We start from the raw sequence: 15,879 nt of genomic DNA, 5'->3' as shown, positions 1-15,879 counted from the left end.
AATATTCATGAAGGCATCACGTTGAGCAGGTGCGCTCAACCGACGCTCTCCCACACGTGAAAGTCAGCCTATAAAAGGCTCACCGGTTCCCTGAAGCAGCACTTCGCTTCTCAGCATACGCGTCGCTTCAGGTGCCTCCAGGACCTCGTTTCCCCAGCGCCCAGCCCCGCCCACTCTCCAGAGCTCAGCAGCGACTTGCCTGTCCCAGTCCACGGAGCGATCAAGCATTCGGAGGAGTCCTCACCGTTGCAGCTTTCCGGCGATTTCAGGCTCCGTCAGAAGCAGATCCAGTGACTTCCGGTTTATCGAGTCGGAGCTCATTTTCAGTCGGACCAGTTTAACCCTTCCAGTCCCAGAACTTGGTCTTCCGGCACATCGTAGGATACAGTAAGACCTTTCTGTTGTTGCTAATAAGAAAAACAAACCTTGGCCAAGACAACGAACAAACCTTGGCAAAAACAATTGTTTAACCTAACTGAACCTAGGCTAAGTGTAAGCCGGACCTCTTATTTAAATGGACACTGTTATTGTTTTGCTTGATATTTTTAGGCTAATATTTAAATGTTCATTTTAGTGGTGATTTAAACGGCAAAGTCTTCTCATGGTACTGCAGTGATTTAAACTGCAAAACTGGTTGTAAAGCTGTGTCAATCTACAGGATTGAGTAGTTGTTATTAGGGGCTCTGTGTTCTTTTTTCTTTATATTTCTACAGATCCCTTTAAAGACACGGTTATATCAGTGCAAGGTAAGATGCAACTGTTGCATGCTGAGAGTGATTTGAAGTTACACTAACCAGTTCTTTTAGTTTGGTCAGTTCCTTTAACTTAGTGAAACAATAGAATACGGATGAATCTTTACCCTGTGCGTTTATGTTTTAAAGGTGCTAAAAGTTCCTAAGCAGCTCAGTGAATGTTTAGTGACATCTCATAAACTTGCACAAGAAGCATAGGAATGGGCTTTCTAATTGTTGGTATGTACAAGGTTAACTCTTACTGTATTTAATACAAAGGCTGCAGAACTGAACAATAAGGAACTAGTGGTAATTAATGTTGGCTTTACAATACAGTACTGCAGTCTATGAACCACGACAGTTGAGAGAAAGTCCAGATTGCTTCAAAAGAGAGAGAGACAGTCATCTCAAGAAGAGATCCAGTGTTGTTTGTTTCTCTCTTTCACTTTCCTCACCCCCATCCACTACCCTTCCCGTCCCCCACTTCCCTGTCCCTTTAGGGGTCAGCAGATTGTGCCAAGTTTTAAAATTCTTGCAACATTTGTTGGTCTCTGGAGGTATTGGGACTAGTCGGCTCCAAGACGGAAGAAACCTGGACTCTTGAGGTGGCGATACTGACAGAAAGCGAAGCCACAACAGTCCATATTCCCTCTTGAAGTTGATTACTCCCATGGAAGACATGGATGCCACCCAGTTAGTTGAATTAGTGCGCAAAATGAACGATGAGATACAAGACTTGCGTTTAGAAAACCAATCTCTCAGACAAGAGTTAGATCACACCAGAGAAGAATTAGAGAATACCAGAGAGGGTTTCACTTCTTGGAGAGATAAGGGGGAGTCTAAAAGGCCAGTTCTATCACCTCCCAAGTTCGGGGCCCCTTTCCAAAACCCAACTCTTACTTCCGGAATTGGTCAAGGTCAACCTGCTCAGAATACCGTAGTCTTCCCACAGCCTGTTCCTTTAGCCAACCCAGAACGCTTTTCTGGCGATAGTACTCACTTTACTACTTTTATGAGCCAGTGTCAGTTACATTTCTTATGCAAACTTAACATCTTTACTTCAGACACCTCCAAGGTAGCTTTCATAATCTCTTATTTAGGAGGTGTAGCGGCAAATTGGGCCATGCCTTTGGTGGATAAGAATGATCCCTTATTGCATAATCTAACACATTTCAAAACTGCTATGTCTAGTTTATTTGCAAAACATGTCTTTGTACAAGCGTCAGACAATGAATTATTGAATCTTCGTCAAGGGTCTCGAGATCTAATTTCTTATGTGACCACCTTTAATCGCCTATTGGCAGAAACCCAGTGGCCAGAAGATAAAAGAATATCTTTGTTCTATCGGGGTCTTAGGGAGGAATTAAAAGACTCCCTGGCTCATATTATAAATCTTCCTGATGACTTTACTGAATTCCAAGATCTTGTAGTCAAGTTAGATCATAGACTGGGTGAGAGAAGAACTGAAAGACCCAAGCCAGATTTCAGAGCTCTACACTTTAAAACCGAAAAGAAGAGTAGCGAAGATAAGAATGCTCAAGTAGAACCAATGCAGATGGGGGGAATAAAAGGGCCTTTATCACAGGATGAGAAAGACAGGAGAAGGAAGGCAAATCTATGCCTTTATTGTGGGAAGCCAGGTCATTTCGCCAAAGAGTGTCCGAATCGGCCGGCTAAAAATAAACTCCTGGCCACAATTCAAGATCCTCTACAGGAATCGGAAAACTAGGTTTCTCGAGGGAATGGGAGACCGATCCCTCGGGAAATAAGACTTTTGAGGTCTCACGATTTATTACTAGTGTTGCCAATCATGTACCTCGTCATTTCACAATTAGGCTGGTTTTGATTTTGGCTAACCAACAAAAACATAGTATCCCTGTTTTGATCGACTCAGGAGCCACTGGAAACTTTTTTGATTTAGGATTTGCTAAAAGGTTAAACCTAACTAAAATTCCAAAAAAAGAACCAGAACCCGTGCGAGCTGTTGATGGTTCAGCACTTTTGTCTGGTTTGATTAGGTTTCACACTCCACCACTGCTTCTTCTATCTGACAATGGGCATACTGAGTTAACTGTGTTTGATCTTATTGATACTCCTGCCTTTGGAGTTATCCTGGGCATTCCATGGTTGGAGCTTCACAACCCAAAAATCGATTGGGTCAAGCGTACCGTAACTTTGGATTCAATGCACTGTAAAACAAATTGCTATCATGAGCATAGAGACCCTGGTCAACCTCTTGTGTGTGCTGCTGCCACCCAATCTGACATGGTGGAATTACCAATCGAATTTCAAGATTTTTCGGATGTGTTTGACCCTGTAAAAGCAACCAAGTTGCCCCCTCACAGGGTCTACGATTGCAGAATAGATTTAATCCCCGGAGCATTTCTACCCTGTAGTCGTGTTTATGCACTCACGGAACCAGAAAACCAATATCTACGGACTTACTTAGATGAATTGCTGGAATTAGGCTTTATTCGGCATTCTACCTCTCCAGTTTCGTCTCCTTTATTTTTTGCAGCAAAAAAGACAGGTGATTTGAGGGTCTGTATCGACTATCGTGCGATTAATAAGGCCACCATTAAAAACCGATACCCACTTCCGTTGATCCCTGTTCTGTTAAATCAGGTTAAAGGATCAACAATTTATACCAAACTGGATCTTCGTGGGGCATACCTCTTAATCAGAGTAAAGGAAGGTGACGAATGGAAAACTGCCTTTCGTACTAAATTTGGCCTGTTCGAATATACAGTGATGCCTTTTGGTCTCTGCAACGCTCCGGCAGCCTTCCAATACTTCATTAATGAGGTGTTGCATGAACTGTTGGACATTTGTGTCATTGTATATATCGACGATATTCTAATTTTCTCCAAAACCCCAGAAGATCATGTGACACATGTTAGACTGGTTTTACAGAAATAACGAGATAATTCTTTGTTTGTCAAACTTGAGAAATGTGTTTTTAACACAACAAAAGTGGAATTCTTAGGTTACTGGTTGTCCCCTGAAGGCATAGTCATGGACCCTAAAAAGGTAAAAGCAATTTTGGATTGGCCTACTCCTACTTCTGTCAAAGAAGTACAAAGGATTCTGGGGTTTGCAAACTTCTACAGGAGGTTTATCTCGAAGTTTTCGGAAATCGTGGTGCCAATTACCAGTCTGCTACAGAAAGGGAAGAAATTTCAGTGGAGTGAAGAAGCTGGACAAGCTTTTGACCTTCTAAAAAAGGCCTTCACTTCTGCCCCCATTCTAACACATCCTGACCCGGACAGACCTTTTTTCGTGGAAGCAGATGCTTCACAAACTGCAATCGGGGGAGTTCTGTTACAGAAAGATGCAAGTTCAGGGAGTTTCCACCCAATAACCTTTTTCTCCAGGAAGCTGTTGCCAGCAGAACAGAATTATACAATCGCTGAGGGAGAACTTTTAGCGATCAAGGCAGTCTTTCAGGAATGGAGGCATCATCTCCTAGGGGCCAAGCATACAATAACCATCTTTTCAGATCACAAGAACTTACAGTTTTACTCCACAGTTAAAGCATTCACGCCACAACAGATGAGGTGGTTGCAATTCTTTAGTGAATTCGATTTCGTGATCACTTACAGACCTGGGACCAAACAATTATTATCTGATACTCTTTCACGTTTAGTTTGCGATAGAAACAAAGAAACTGAAAAAGGGGAAAGGAGTATTATACCAGTGGAAAAGATTTGCGCAGAAATCACTCAACTAGACTTCTTATCTTTACTCAGAGATCAGAATAAAGACCTAAATCAAAAGGAATGGCTCGCACAAAAACAGGCTTCTATATCAGATGGTATATTTTATCTCAAAAATAAAATATTCATTCCAAAAGAAGACTTGAGAAAACAAGTGATAAAATGGAACCATGATTTAGGTTTGGTTGCTCATCCTGGAATTAACAAGACAGTCGAATTGTGTCAAAGATACTTTTGGTGGAAAGGTATGAAAAATGATATACAGCAGTATGTTCAGACTTGTCCAGTGTGTGCCCGACAAAAGTCTTCACACTCATTTCCAGTTGGTTTACTGCAACCGATGGAGATACCTCCTACACCCTGGCATAATATCAGCTTAGATTTTATAACAGATCTACCAAGATCAGCAGGAATGACTACTATTCTAGTAGTGGTGGATTTGTTATCCAAGATGGGGCATTTTATTCCGTTACCGAAACTTCCCTCTGCAGAAGAATTCAGTAAGGTATTTTTAGCTAACATTGTAAAATTGCATGGTCTGCCACAAAAAATCATTTCAGACAGAGGGCCACAATTCCTGTCTAAATTTCGGAAACAGTTGAGCACACATCTAGGGATTGACTTAGCTTTATCATCAGCTTTTCATCCTCAAACAGATGGGCAAACCGAGAAAGTGAATCAATACCTGGAACAAAGTTTGCGTTATTTAACCACCACTTTAACCACAGAATGGATAGACGCCCTGCCTTTAGCTGAATTCACTTATAATAACACTGTGCACTCAGCCCTTGGTTGTTCCCCGTTTTATTTTCTCACAGGCCAACATCCCAGAACTTTACCTGTTATATTTCCAGAAAAAGGAACTAATATGCCAGCAGTCTCGGAAAGACTAACTAGTTTACGTAAATTCCAAGACAATGTAAAACTAACATTGACTAGACAAAAAGAAAAAATGAAATATTATGCTGATCAACATAGGACACCAGCCCCTGTTTACAAACCTGGGGATCAGGTTTGGTTATCAACCAAGAATATACAGATTGAGGGACCTAAAAAACTAAAACCCAGATTCATCGGTCCATTTTCTATAGAAAAAATAATAAACTCAGTTTCTGTGAGGTTAGCCCTTCCTCGGGACTATAAAATTCATCCTGTATTCCATGTGTCTCTGATTAAACCTGTACAACCTGATACCCGTCCGGATGCTCCACCCCTTCCACTTGTTGTAGGAGATCACATTGAATATGAGGTCAAAAAGATTCTGGACTCAAAAAGACTTAGGGGGCGTTTGTATTATCTAATCGACTGGAAAGGCTATGATAGTGCAGAACGATCCTGGGAGCCTGAGAACAATGTTCACGCCCCCCGTCTGATTCGCTCTTTTCATGCTTTGAACCCCAATAAACCACGACCCTTGAGAAGGCCTTTGGGGGGGGGGAATTGTCAAGAAATCCTAAGCATAGTCTACTTTAATCTACAGATTCAATAGGAAATACCATGTTAATGCAGAAGTAGAGTTTGGAGGTACCAATGCTTGTTTGGAGGTACCAATGCTTGTTATGTAACATGTTTGTATAGCGCAATGTCTATTGTAATAGGGATCTGTAGGAGGCTATGAATATTCATGAAGGCATCACGTTGAGCAGGTGCGCTCAACTGACGCTCTCCCACACTTGAAACTCAGCCTATAAAAGGCTCACCGGTTCCCTGAAGCAGCGCTTCGTTTCTCAGCATACGCGTCGCTTCAGGAGCCTCCAGGACCTCGTTTCCCCAGCGCCCAGCCCCGCCCGCTCTCCAGAGCTCAGCAGCGACTTGCCTGTCCCAGTCCACGGAGCGATCAAGCATTCGGAGGAGTCCTCACCGTTGCAGCTTTCCGGCGATTTAAGGCTCCGTCAGAAGCAGATCCAGTGACTTCCGGTTTATCGAGTCGGAGCTCATTTTCAGTCGGACCAGTTTAACCCTTCCGGTCCCAGAACTTGGTCTTCCGGCACATCGTAGGATACAGTAAGACCTTTCTGTTGTTGCTAATAAGAAAAACAAACCTTGGCCAAGACAACGAACAAACCTTGGCAAAAACAATTGTTTAACCTAACTGAACCTAGGCTAAGTGTAAGCCGGACCTCTTATTTAAATGGACACTGTTATTGTTTTGCTTGATATTTTTAGGCTAATATTTAAATGTTCATTTTAGCTGTGATTTAAACGGCAAAGTCTTCTCATGGTACTGCAGTGATTTAAACTGCAAAACTGGTTGTAAAGCTGTGTCAATCTACAGGATTGAGTAGTTGTTATTAGGGGCTCTGTGTTCTTTTTTCTTTATATTTCTACAGATCCCTTTAAAGACACGCTTATATCAGTGCAAGGTAAGATGCAACTGTTGCATGCTGAGAGTGATTTGAAGTTACACTAACCAGTTCTTTTAGTTTGGTCAGTTCCTTTAACTTAGTGAAACAATAGAATACGGATGAATTTTTCCCCTGTGCGTTTATGTTTTAAAGGTGCTAAAAGTTCCTAAGCAGCTCAGTGAATGTTTAGTGACATCTCATAAACTTGCACAAGAAGCACAGGAATGGGCTTTCTAATTGTTGGTATGTACAAGGTTAACTCTTACTGTATTTAATACAAAGGCTGCAGAACTGAACAATAAGGAACTAGTGGTAATTAATGTTGGTTTTACAATACAGTACTGCAGTCTATGAACCACGACAGTTGAGAGAAAGTCCAGATTGCTTCAAAAGAGAGAGAGACAGTCATCTCAAGAAGAGATCCAGTGTTGTTTGTTTCTCTCTTTCACTTTCCTCACCCCCATCCACTACCCTTCCCGTCCCCCACTTCCCTGTCCCTTTAGGGGTCAGCAGATTGTGCCAAGTTTTAAAATTCTTGCCACATTTGTTGGTCTCTGGAGGTATTGGGACTAGTCGGCTCCAAGACGGAAAAAACCTGGACTCTTGAGGTGGCGTTACTGACAGAGGCGTGACCGTGTCTGCGCCAAGATGGCGTTGATTCCCGCCATTGAGCCCTTTGTTGTGGATGGTGCTCCCTCATCCCTTGCCCCGCGATGGAAAGACTGGACCGACCGCCTCCGGATCTACTTTGAAGGGGCTGGCATAGCCCGGGAAAGGCGCAGGGCCCTGCTCCTCCACCTTGGAGGCAAAGATTTCCACCGCATCTACAAAACTCTGGTATAAGCCACGCCCAAGATGTGTGTTACGCTTCTCAATGCCCTAAACACGCACTTCAAGCAGATGGCTAACAGGGACTAAGAAAGATTCATTTTTCGTCAGGCCAAGCAAGAAGCGGAGGAATCACTACAAGCGTTCCACGGGCGATTGAAAGAGCTAGCCAGCACATGCGTATTCCGCGACAAACAGGAAGAGATCCGAGGTCAGATAATACAAGGATGCTATTCGTCCAAACTGAGAGTGAACATTCTTCAGGAGGATGGTAAGCCCCTGGCGGACATCCTCACCCTGGGGCGGTCAAAGGAGTTGTCGCAAGCCCGAGCGACCCATATGGAAGCGACCCTCCACTGACCCATCAAGACGGAACAAGTCAACGTGGTGGAAAAGGCGAATGTGGTGAGGCCCAAAGTGCGCCAAAACGCTGGGAGACGACAGCAAGACAAGAAGTGGGAGTGTGGCTACTGCAGAGGCACACCCCATCTCATGCAGGACTGCCCAGCGAGAGGGAAAAAGTGCAGTGCATGCGGGTGGATGAACCACTTTGCGGCAGTATGCTGGTCGGCGAAGTCAAGGAAGGAGGCAGCGCAGGCGATAGTTGAAGAGCGAGACAGCGAGGACATCGATGATGACACGGGAGACTACCCAGTTCATTACGTATTCGCAGTCGATCAGCCACGAAAGAAGCGACGACGACTCCCAAGATGCCGAATTAAGGTCCACCACCAGGACGGGAGAGCCACCATTGACACGGGGGCATCAATTGAACTGATGGCTGCCAATGTATATAATCAACTAAGTCCACGACCGCCATTATGTGAGGCAAGGATCAGAGTGTTTGCATACGGCCAGAAGACACCCATCCCACTCCTGGGGTGTTTCAAGACTGAACTGCAACACAAGGACCTCAAGACATCCAACACAGTGTACATGACCAAAGAAGGAAGCGGCATGCTGATAAGTGATCAATCAGCAGAAGAACTAAAGCTCATATTGTTTGCCATGGCAGTACAAGAGGAAGAACTGAAGGCCATCATGGAGGAGTTTGCAGACGTTTTCAAAGGTATTGGAAGCCTGAAAGGAAAAGAGGTCTCCCTCCATATTGACCCGTCAGTCCAACCGGTGGCGCTGAGGCACAGGCGCATCGCGTTTCACCTGAGACAGAAGGTGGAAGAAGAGCTAGAGGCACTGGAGAGGCAAGGTATTATCAAAAAGGTCAGTGGGCCCACACCATGGGTGTCCCTGATAGTAGTGGAACGAAAGCCGAAACAACTAGGGCAGGTCCGCATCTGTGTCGACATGCACCTCCCAAACGCTGAGATGAAGAGGGAACGCCACCTAACCCCCACCATTGACGACATATCGGGAGAGCTGAACGGCGCAAAGTGGTTCTCGAAGATGGACCTCCCGTCCGGCTATCGCCAACTACCACTACACTTGGACTCCCGATACATCACCACCTTCTCTACGCATGTCGGTCTCAGGGGATACCGACGCCTCAACTTCGGGATCTCAAGCACTGCGGAGGTATTTCAAAACACCATCCGCAAAGTCCTCAGCGGGCTCCCAGGAGTCTTAAACGTAAGTGACGACCTACTCATCTATGCATCATCGATCGAAGACCACCATCGGAGACTTCGTGGGGTTCTCCAGAGGATCAAAGAATCCGGACTGACTCTACATCAAGAAAAGTGCCAATTCCTAAAGAACAAGATTAGTTTCTTTGGATACACATTCTCGGACCAAGGAGTGGCCCCCGACCCTGACAAGGTACGAGATGTACAAGAAGCTCCGGCGCCAACTAACATCTCAGAAATAAGAAGCTTCCTGGGAATGGTGAACTTTTGAGGACGTTTTGTCTCAGACTTGTCGAATCTCACAAAACCCCTCAGGGAACTGACAAAAGCTTCTACCACATGGCAGTGGGGCCCTGAGGAGGGGCAAGCCTTCAAAGACACTAAGTCAGCACTGTCAGCCGACACGACACTGTCCTACTTCGACCCAGCTCGATCCACCAACGTCGCTGTAGACGCCAGCCCGCATGGGCTTGGAGCGGTACTCACCCAGTTCCAAGAGAATGGGGAATGGAGAGTGGGCCCCAATAGCGTTCGCGAGTTGTTCCCTGACAGACATAGAACAGAGAACAGAGACAAATTGAATGAGAAGCGATCGCCATCCACTGGGCCTGTCGGCATTTTCACGTCTATGTGTATGGCCATCCATTCAAAGTGTCCACAGACCACAAGCCCCTGATTCCCCTGTTTCAAGGATCAGCATTCAAACCTCCGCCGTGGATATAAAAGTGGTTACTTCAACTGCAGGGATACGACTACCATGTGGAGTACAAACCGGGCTCGTCCAATCCAGCGGACTACCTCTCGAGGCACCCAGTCATCACGGAAGAGAACCCTTAAAGACCCTGGGAGCGAGTGAGTGTAGACTTTGGACACCTTCCAGATGGACGGTATGCTCTAGTAATCATCGATGATTACACGAAATACCCTGAGGTCGAGATTGTGGGAAGTCCGACAGCCACGGAAGTCATCACCAAGTTTGAGAAGAGCATCTCTACCCAAGGAATATTCGAAGTGGTGAAGACGGACAACAGTCCACCCTTCCAGGGACAGGAGTTTGCAGACTATCTCAAGGCCTGGGGGATCCACCACCGGAAAGTGACCCCGCGCTGGCCTCAGGCAAATGGGGAAGTGGAGAGGTTCATGCGCACTCTCAACAAAGTTATACGCATTGCGCATGCAGATGGATCACCGCTCGAGAGGGCCATATACAGCTTCCTAAGGGAATATCTCCTGATGCCACATCTCACAACTGAGGCAGCTCCGGGACCAGCAAGCATGGGGCGAGTAGTGAGGGACACCATACCACATCACCCGAGCTTTACCCCATCTCTGATCGACGCAGAAAGGACCCTAGTCAACTGGACCAGCTCCAATGACCAAGCCAGTGCCAACCGACGGGCCCGGATGTCTGTCATTCAAGTGGGAGACAAAGTCTATGTCAAGGACAGGTACCCCGGAAGCAAGTTCCGGCTTCCATTCGAACATAGGCCCTGGACAGTCGTCCGCAGGACCGGCACCATGATAACTGCTGAAAGAGGAATGGAAGAAGTCACACGCAGCATCTCGTTCTTCAAGAAGGTGGATGCCGGGACTCCATCCGGACCTGCCAGCATCAGAAAACATGAACACCAGCCCACGTCAACCGGCAGAAGAGGAGGTCCCAGACGGTGATCACGAGTCAACCACCACTGGAGATGAAACCTGGTCAGACCAGGGCGCACCTTCCCTGCCGGGAACACCAGGTGCGAGTCCGCCGAGTTGTCCTGCAAGATCCCAGGTGAGCCAAGCCTTGCAAGGGGTGACCCCATCTCTGCCATCATCACGGGGCGAGCACTCCAGGTATGGCCTGCGAAGAAACCCAGCTCCGTCATCCCGGCTGGCCGACTTCATGGTGTGACGAATTGGGACTGGAATTCTAGTGACTGCTAATAGATCTCCTTGATCATTGTTTGTTGTTTATTAAAGGTTAGAAGGAATGTAGTGTTCTCCGATCTCTGACGCAAGGTAGCGGTGCAGTCTACCCACGTCGGAGAAGTTACGCTGGCGCGTGTCGTCACGTGCCAGCTATAAACAAAGAGGGCGTGTCCCACGGTATTTAGTGGGGACGACGCAGCAATTAGAGCACAGGTGTCCGGAGTGTTTATTGCGGCCGCTGCGCTTACACCACGTGCTCCAGCGGCCCCTCCCTCACCACTGGGCTAGGAAGAGGGAGGATGCCGGGGCAAGTGGGAACCTTAACTAAACCCTCCGGCAAACAGACCCCCACCCTCCCTCCCAAAATTTTAATCACTCAGAGTGGGATAGAAGTTTCTTATGTTTGAGGATCCTTCACTTCACCGCCCTTTTTCCCCGACAGAAAGCCTATTACTTACCGTTCCTCTTCTTCTCCTTTGTTTGAGAGAAACACAGAGAGTGGGCGCAGTAAACCCCGGAGCAAAGAAAATAAAGAAACCAAAAGACTGGAATCAGGATAAGAAGGATTATCCCTACCAACAAAAGAACAGCTATAAAAAGACAAAAAAATAAATAGAACTAAGTGAAAGAGCAAACCCATATCTTGGTCTGACTCAGTGCTTTAAATGGGAAAAAATAAGTGCAGGTACTCTTACAATGAGCTACGAGTGTAACAAGTGGGCGGGGCTAGGGGCGGGGCTAAGGACAAGACATACAAGACACTTCTACTATGTGGCCGATTACTTATATATTCTTAAGTGCGCAATAACAGAAACAATCAGCAATGCTCACACAAGCATTCCCAGAATGTCTGTTAAAATACCTCCCTTGTGTCTGGAATCTCTCCCTCTTTCACTCGCTTTTCGTTCTCACATACACACAAACATACGCGAACAAGCAGGCAAACACCCAGACACAAGCAGACAGACACTCATTCAAAAGACTTTGGTGGGATAAAGGCCATTTCACACCCCTTATCTCCCGCGGTTTTCTTAATTGCTGCTATTGCTTCTGTCAGCGGGATGCCTGGATTAGAGTGTGTGCGTACATATACACAATGGTGTGAATGTGATTGACAGCACAGGGCCTGAATTGTCCCTGCTCTGTAAAACACAGCGTGGTGGGGAACTCCGGACATTATGCGAATGAGCCCTGCCGAATAGTTTAGAGGTGGCTCCGCTTTGGTTACAGAGGTGCTTTGGCTGTCAGACAGCCTCGCTCGTGCTTGTGCGCCAAAGCAACAATAAGCCTATCTTTGATGAGTACCAGTACTCTCCTTGGCAGCAGAGAAGTGCCGGTACTCAGAACGATAAAAATGAGAAGTGCCAGTACTCAGTACCAGTGAGTACCGGCCCATTTAAAGCACTGGTCTGACTGAATCATTACCATCCCTTCCCATCCCTGACAAAGTTATCAGCATAGTTACTAGTCCATAAAAAGCGAACGGTGACAGCATACTAAGATGCTGAAATGAATAAGAATTAACAACACCTATTTCTCACTCTCCCTAATTAGCATATTATATTATATCTATGAAGGTCTCTTTTGGGTTTTAGCAGGGCTGGCCCATACCTCAAAATCTCTGTAGCAGAGGATCACATCCTCTTCCACCAGCTCTCTGCATGCGAAGCACCATCAAGTGTGTTACGTGTGTTTTCAGCAAAGCAATATAAAACCCGCTTACAGCCAGATTTTGGCAGCAGCTGCATTTGTGTTATGTCTAGGAAGGTGCGAAGATCAGACCTCACAACAACACTGTGTCGAGTTATCCTTGGAGGCTTCAGCACTCACTGTGCAGACAGTGTACCAAGCAAAGCTGATATCAGAGCAATAACATATTATTTCTCAAGTAAATCACAACGCTCTTCTAGGTTGAAAGCTAAAATAACAATTATGTGTTGTGTGCAAAATGAAGCAAAATGAAAAATGGCGTTTAAACATTTAATAAGCTCATGCTAACTTAACACAGTACATAGAAAAGAAGTAGCTATATGACACCCCCCCAATGATCCGAGCACAATCAAAAATAAGGTTAGGTAAGACCAGAGTAGGGGCATAACATGAAAGCAGAGTTCAATAATGATGAGCTAAGGTAATTTTCAAAAGCAGATATGATGGCCTTACAGCGGCCAAAGTATAAAAGGTCTAAACTTTTAAACTCAAGGCCCGCTTTCATTCAAGTCAATAGGCCTGGGGTGTAGAAACAATTGTTTGTACGCAAAAAGCACCCCCAAAAAATGCAATCAGGAACGTGCCATTAGCAAAAGTTCCGAAGTCTTCTCAGGATAGGACGGAATATGCAAAATATGCAGCTACAGCCTCCACCATGAAATCACTGTCATCATCCGAAAACAGTTCAGCCATCCAATTAAGTAGTGGGAAAGAACATACGTGCTCCTCCAGCACTGGATCCCCTAGCATCATCGGAGGACAACTCGGTGGGTTCTCAAGAAAGCTCTGTGATAAGAACTCATGCGCTGCTGCGAGTATGTCCCAATGACCCATTAGTCCATGCATCGCTGCCAAGGCCATAATCCTTTCGCCAGAACAAATCAACTCATGAGCAACTACGGGACTCATCAGATGATTAAAATCGACGTCAGGAGACACCGTCTTGCAGAGACACAAATCAAGGGCCCAGTCGAAACCGCAGCTCAGACAATGAAACACAGGGTGGACACATGTGAAATAGGAAAACCGAAACGATAATCCAAATGCCGTGCTCAAAGTCGCAAGCGGCAGTGCGCCATAGTAATCAAGCATCCGGTTGCGAAACAGTGACAGGAGGGGCTGTGCGGCTTCTAACGCAGGACGGACATTCATGTTTAATTAAACAAAATATCACCAAGACGTCTGCAGCCAACGCTAGCAAAACAGGGAAGCCACCAAACAGGCTTGAAAAAATAGAATGGAAAAAGGCAGGGATGACTCCAAATATTTTCTCGAAGGAAGCCACAAGACCACTCCAGGCTATCTCATATCCCATCTAGACAGACCTGTGGGGAGGGGAGGAGGAGTTGCTATCCTCTTTAGAGACACGCTTGCTTGTAAGGTTCAGAACGGAGGGGTGGCTGATTGTGAGAGTTGTCAGTTTACCCTCCGTCTGTCATCTACGGTGTCTCTGACGGGCCTGCTGATTTATCGCCCTCCTGGTTCTCTGGGAAATTTCCCCAATTCTTTCCTAGAAACAACCACACTTCTTGCTTCCTCAACTACCAACTTTGTTGCTCTTGGGGATTTTAATATCCATCTTGACGACCCCTCTAACGCCCCGGGAGTAGATCTGTTGGATGATCTCAAAGCATTTGGTATCACTCTGGCCAACCCGGGGGCGACCCATGAGAAGGGTCACCTGCTGGACCCTATATTCTCTAACCTGGGCCACTTTAATCCATCTCCGGCGCTGCCCCTGTCCTGGACAGACCATTTTTTGGTGTCCGCAGTGTGGCAATTTGATAATCTAGCTGCAATGGTCCCAAGGGTCCATACCTTGGAAAGAGCTTGGTCGAGGCTCCCGATTGACACCTGGGCGGCATATCTGGAGGCAACGCAGCCCCCTCTTGGATCTAACCCGTTAGTCGCGGAAGCGAATGTACACATCTGGCTAACGGATTCGTTAGATATCCTCCTTCCCAAAAAGAAACAACTTATGAAGGGGAAGAGAGTGGGTTCGGCGCCTTGGTATACGCCCGAATTGAGATCCCTAAGGAAGGGATGCAAGAGGCTAGAGCGGGTCTGGAGGAAAGACTGGAGTGAAACGAAGCGGAAGGAATATCGGGAGGCCCTGAGTACATACAAATCCGCCATTCGTCCGGCAAAATCTGGATTCTTTGAAGAGAGAATAGGCTCTGCGGCCAACTCTTCTAAAGAATCATTCAGGGTTATTAAGGAATTACTGGACACCCCCGAACCCCAGATCATCCACGAGGACCCACGCAAAAAATGCACAGAACTGGCGTCCTTTTTTAAAACAAAAATCAATAACATACTGGCTTCCCTTCCCCGCCCAGGTGAGGTATCTTCCCCGGGTGATAACCCCAGTTCTCAGGGTAGGATGCGATCAGTGGAGCTGGCCTCTTTTGGCACTGTCACTATGGAGGAAGTTCTCTCGATTTTGAGGACCATGAAGAGTGGCTCCCCGAAAGACCCGGCACCTGTTAAATACCTAAAACAGGTGGCCTCTACCATCGGCGGCCCAGTGACGGACCTTATAAACTTGTCCCTCACTCAAGGGGTAGTACCCCCCAGTTGGAAAGGGGCGGTCGTGAAGGCCCTTTTAAAGAAGCCTAACCTGGACCCCGCCGACCTTGCCAACTTTAGGCCTATCTCCCTGCTGCCGGGCCTTAGTAAGGTCGCTGAGAAGCTGGTGAACAGCCGCCTGTCGGACTTCTTGGAGGCCAACTCCCTCTTAGGTGATTCCCAAACCGGTCTCCGTCCCGGTCAGGGGACCGACACCGCCCTGCTGGCGGTTGTGGAGAATGCTAGGAGCATTTTGGATTCGGGGGGATCAGTGGCAGTGATCCTCCTGGACCTCAGTGCTGCTTTCGACACCGTGGACCATCAGGTGCTTCTCCAACGGCTGGCAGGGGTGGGTATCACCGGTTTGGCCCTCAAGTGGTTTGCCTCCTTCTTGGAAGGTCGTACATTTGAGGTGTGGGAAGGCCATGAAAAATCATCTTCAATCCCTCTCCAGTGTGGTGTGCCACAGGGCTCTTCATTGAGC

Source organism: Lissotriton vulgaris, chromosome 9, assembly GCF_964263255.1.
Source record: "Lissotriton vulgaris chromosome 9, aLisVul1.2, whole genome shotgun sequence".
Taxonomy (NCBI): domain Eukaryota; kingdom Metazoa; phylum Chordata; class Amphibia; order Caudata; family Salamandridae; genus Lissotriton; species Lissotriton vulgaris.
This window is presented reverse-complemented; position numbering follows the sequence as displayed.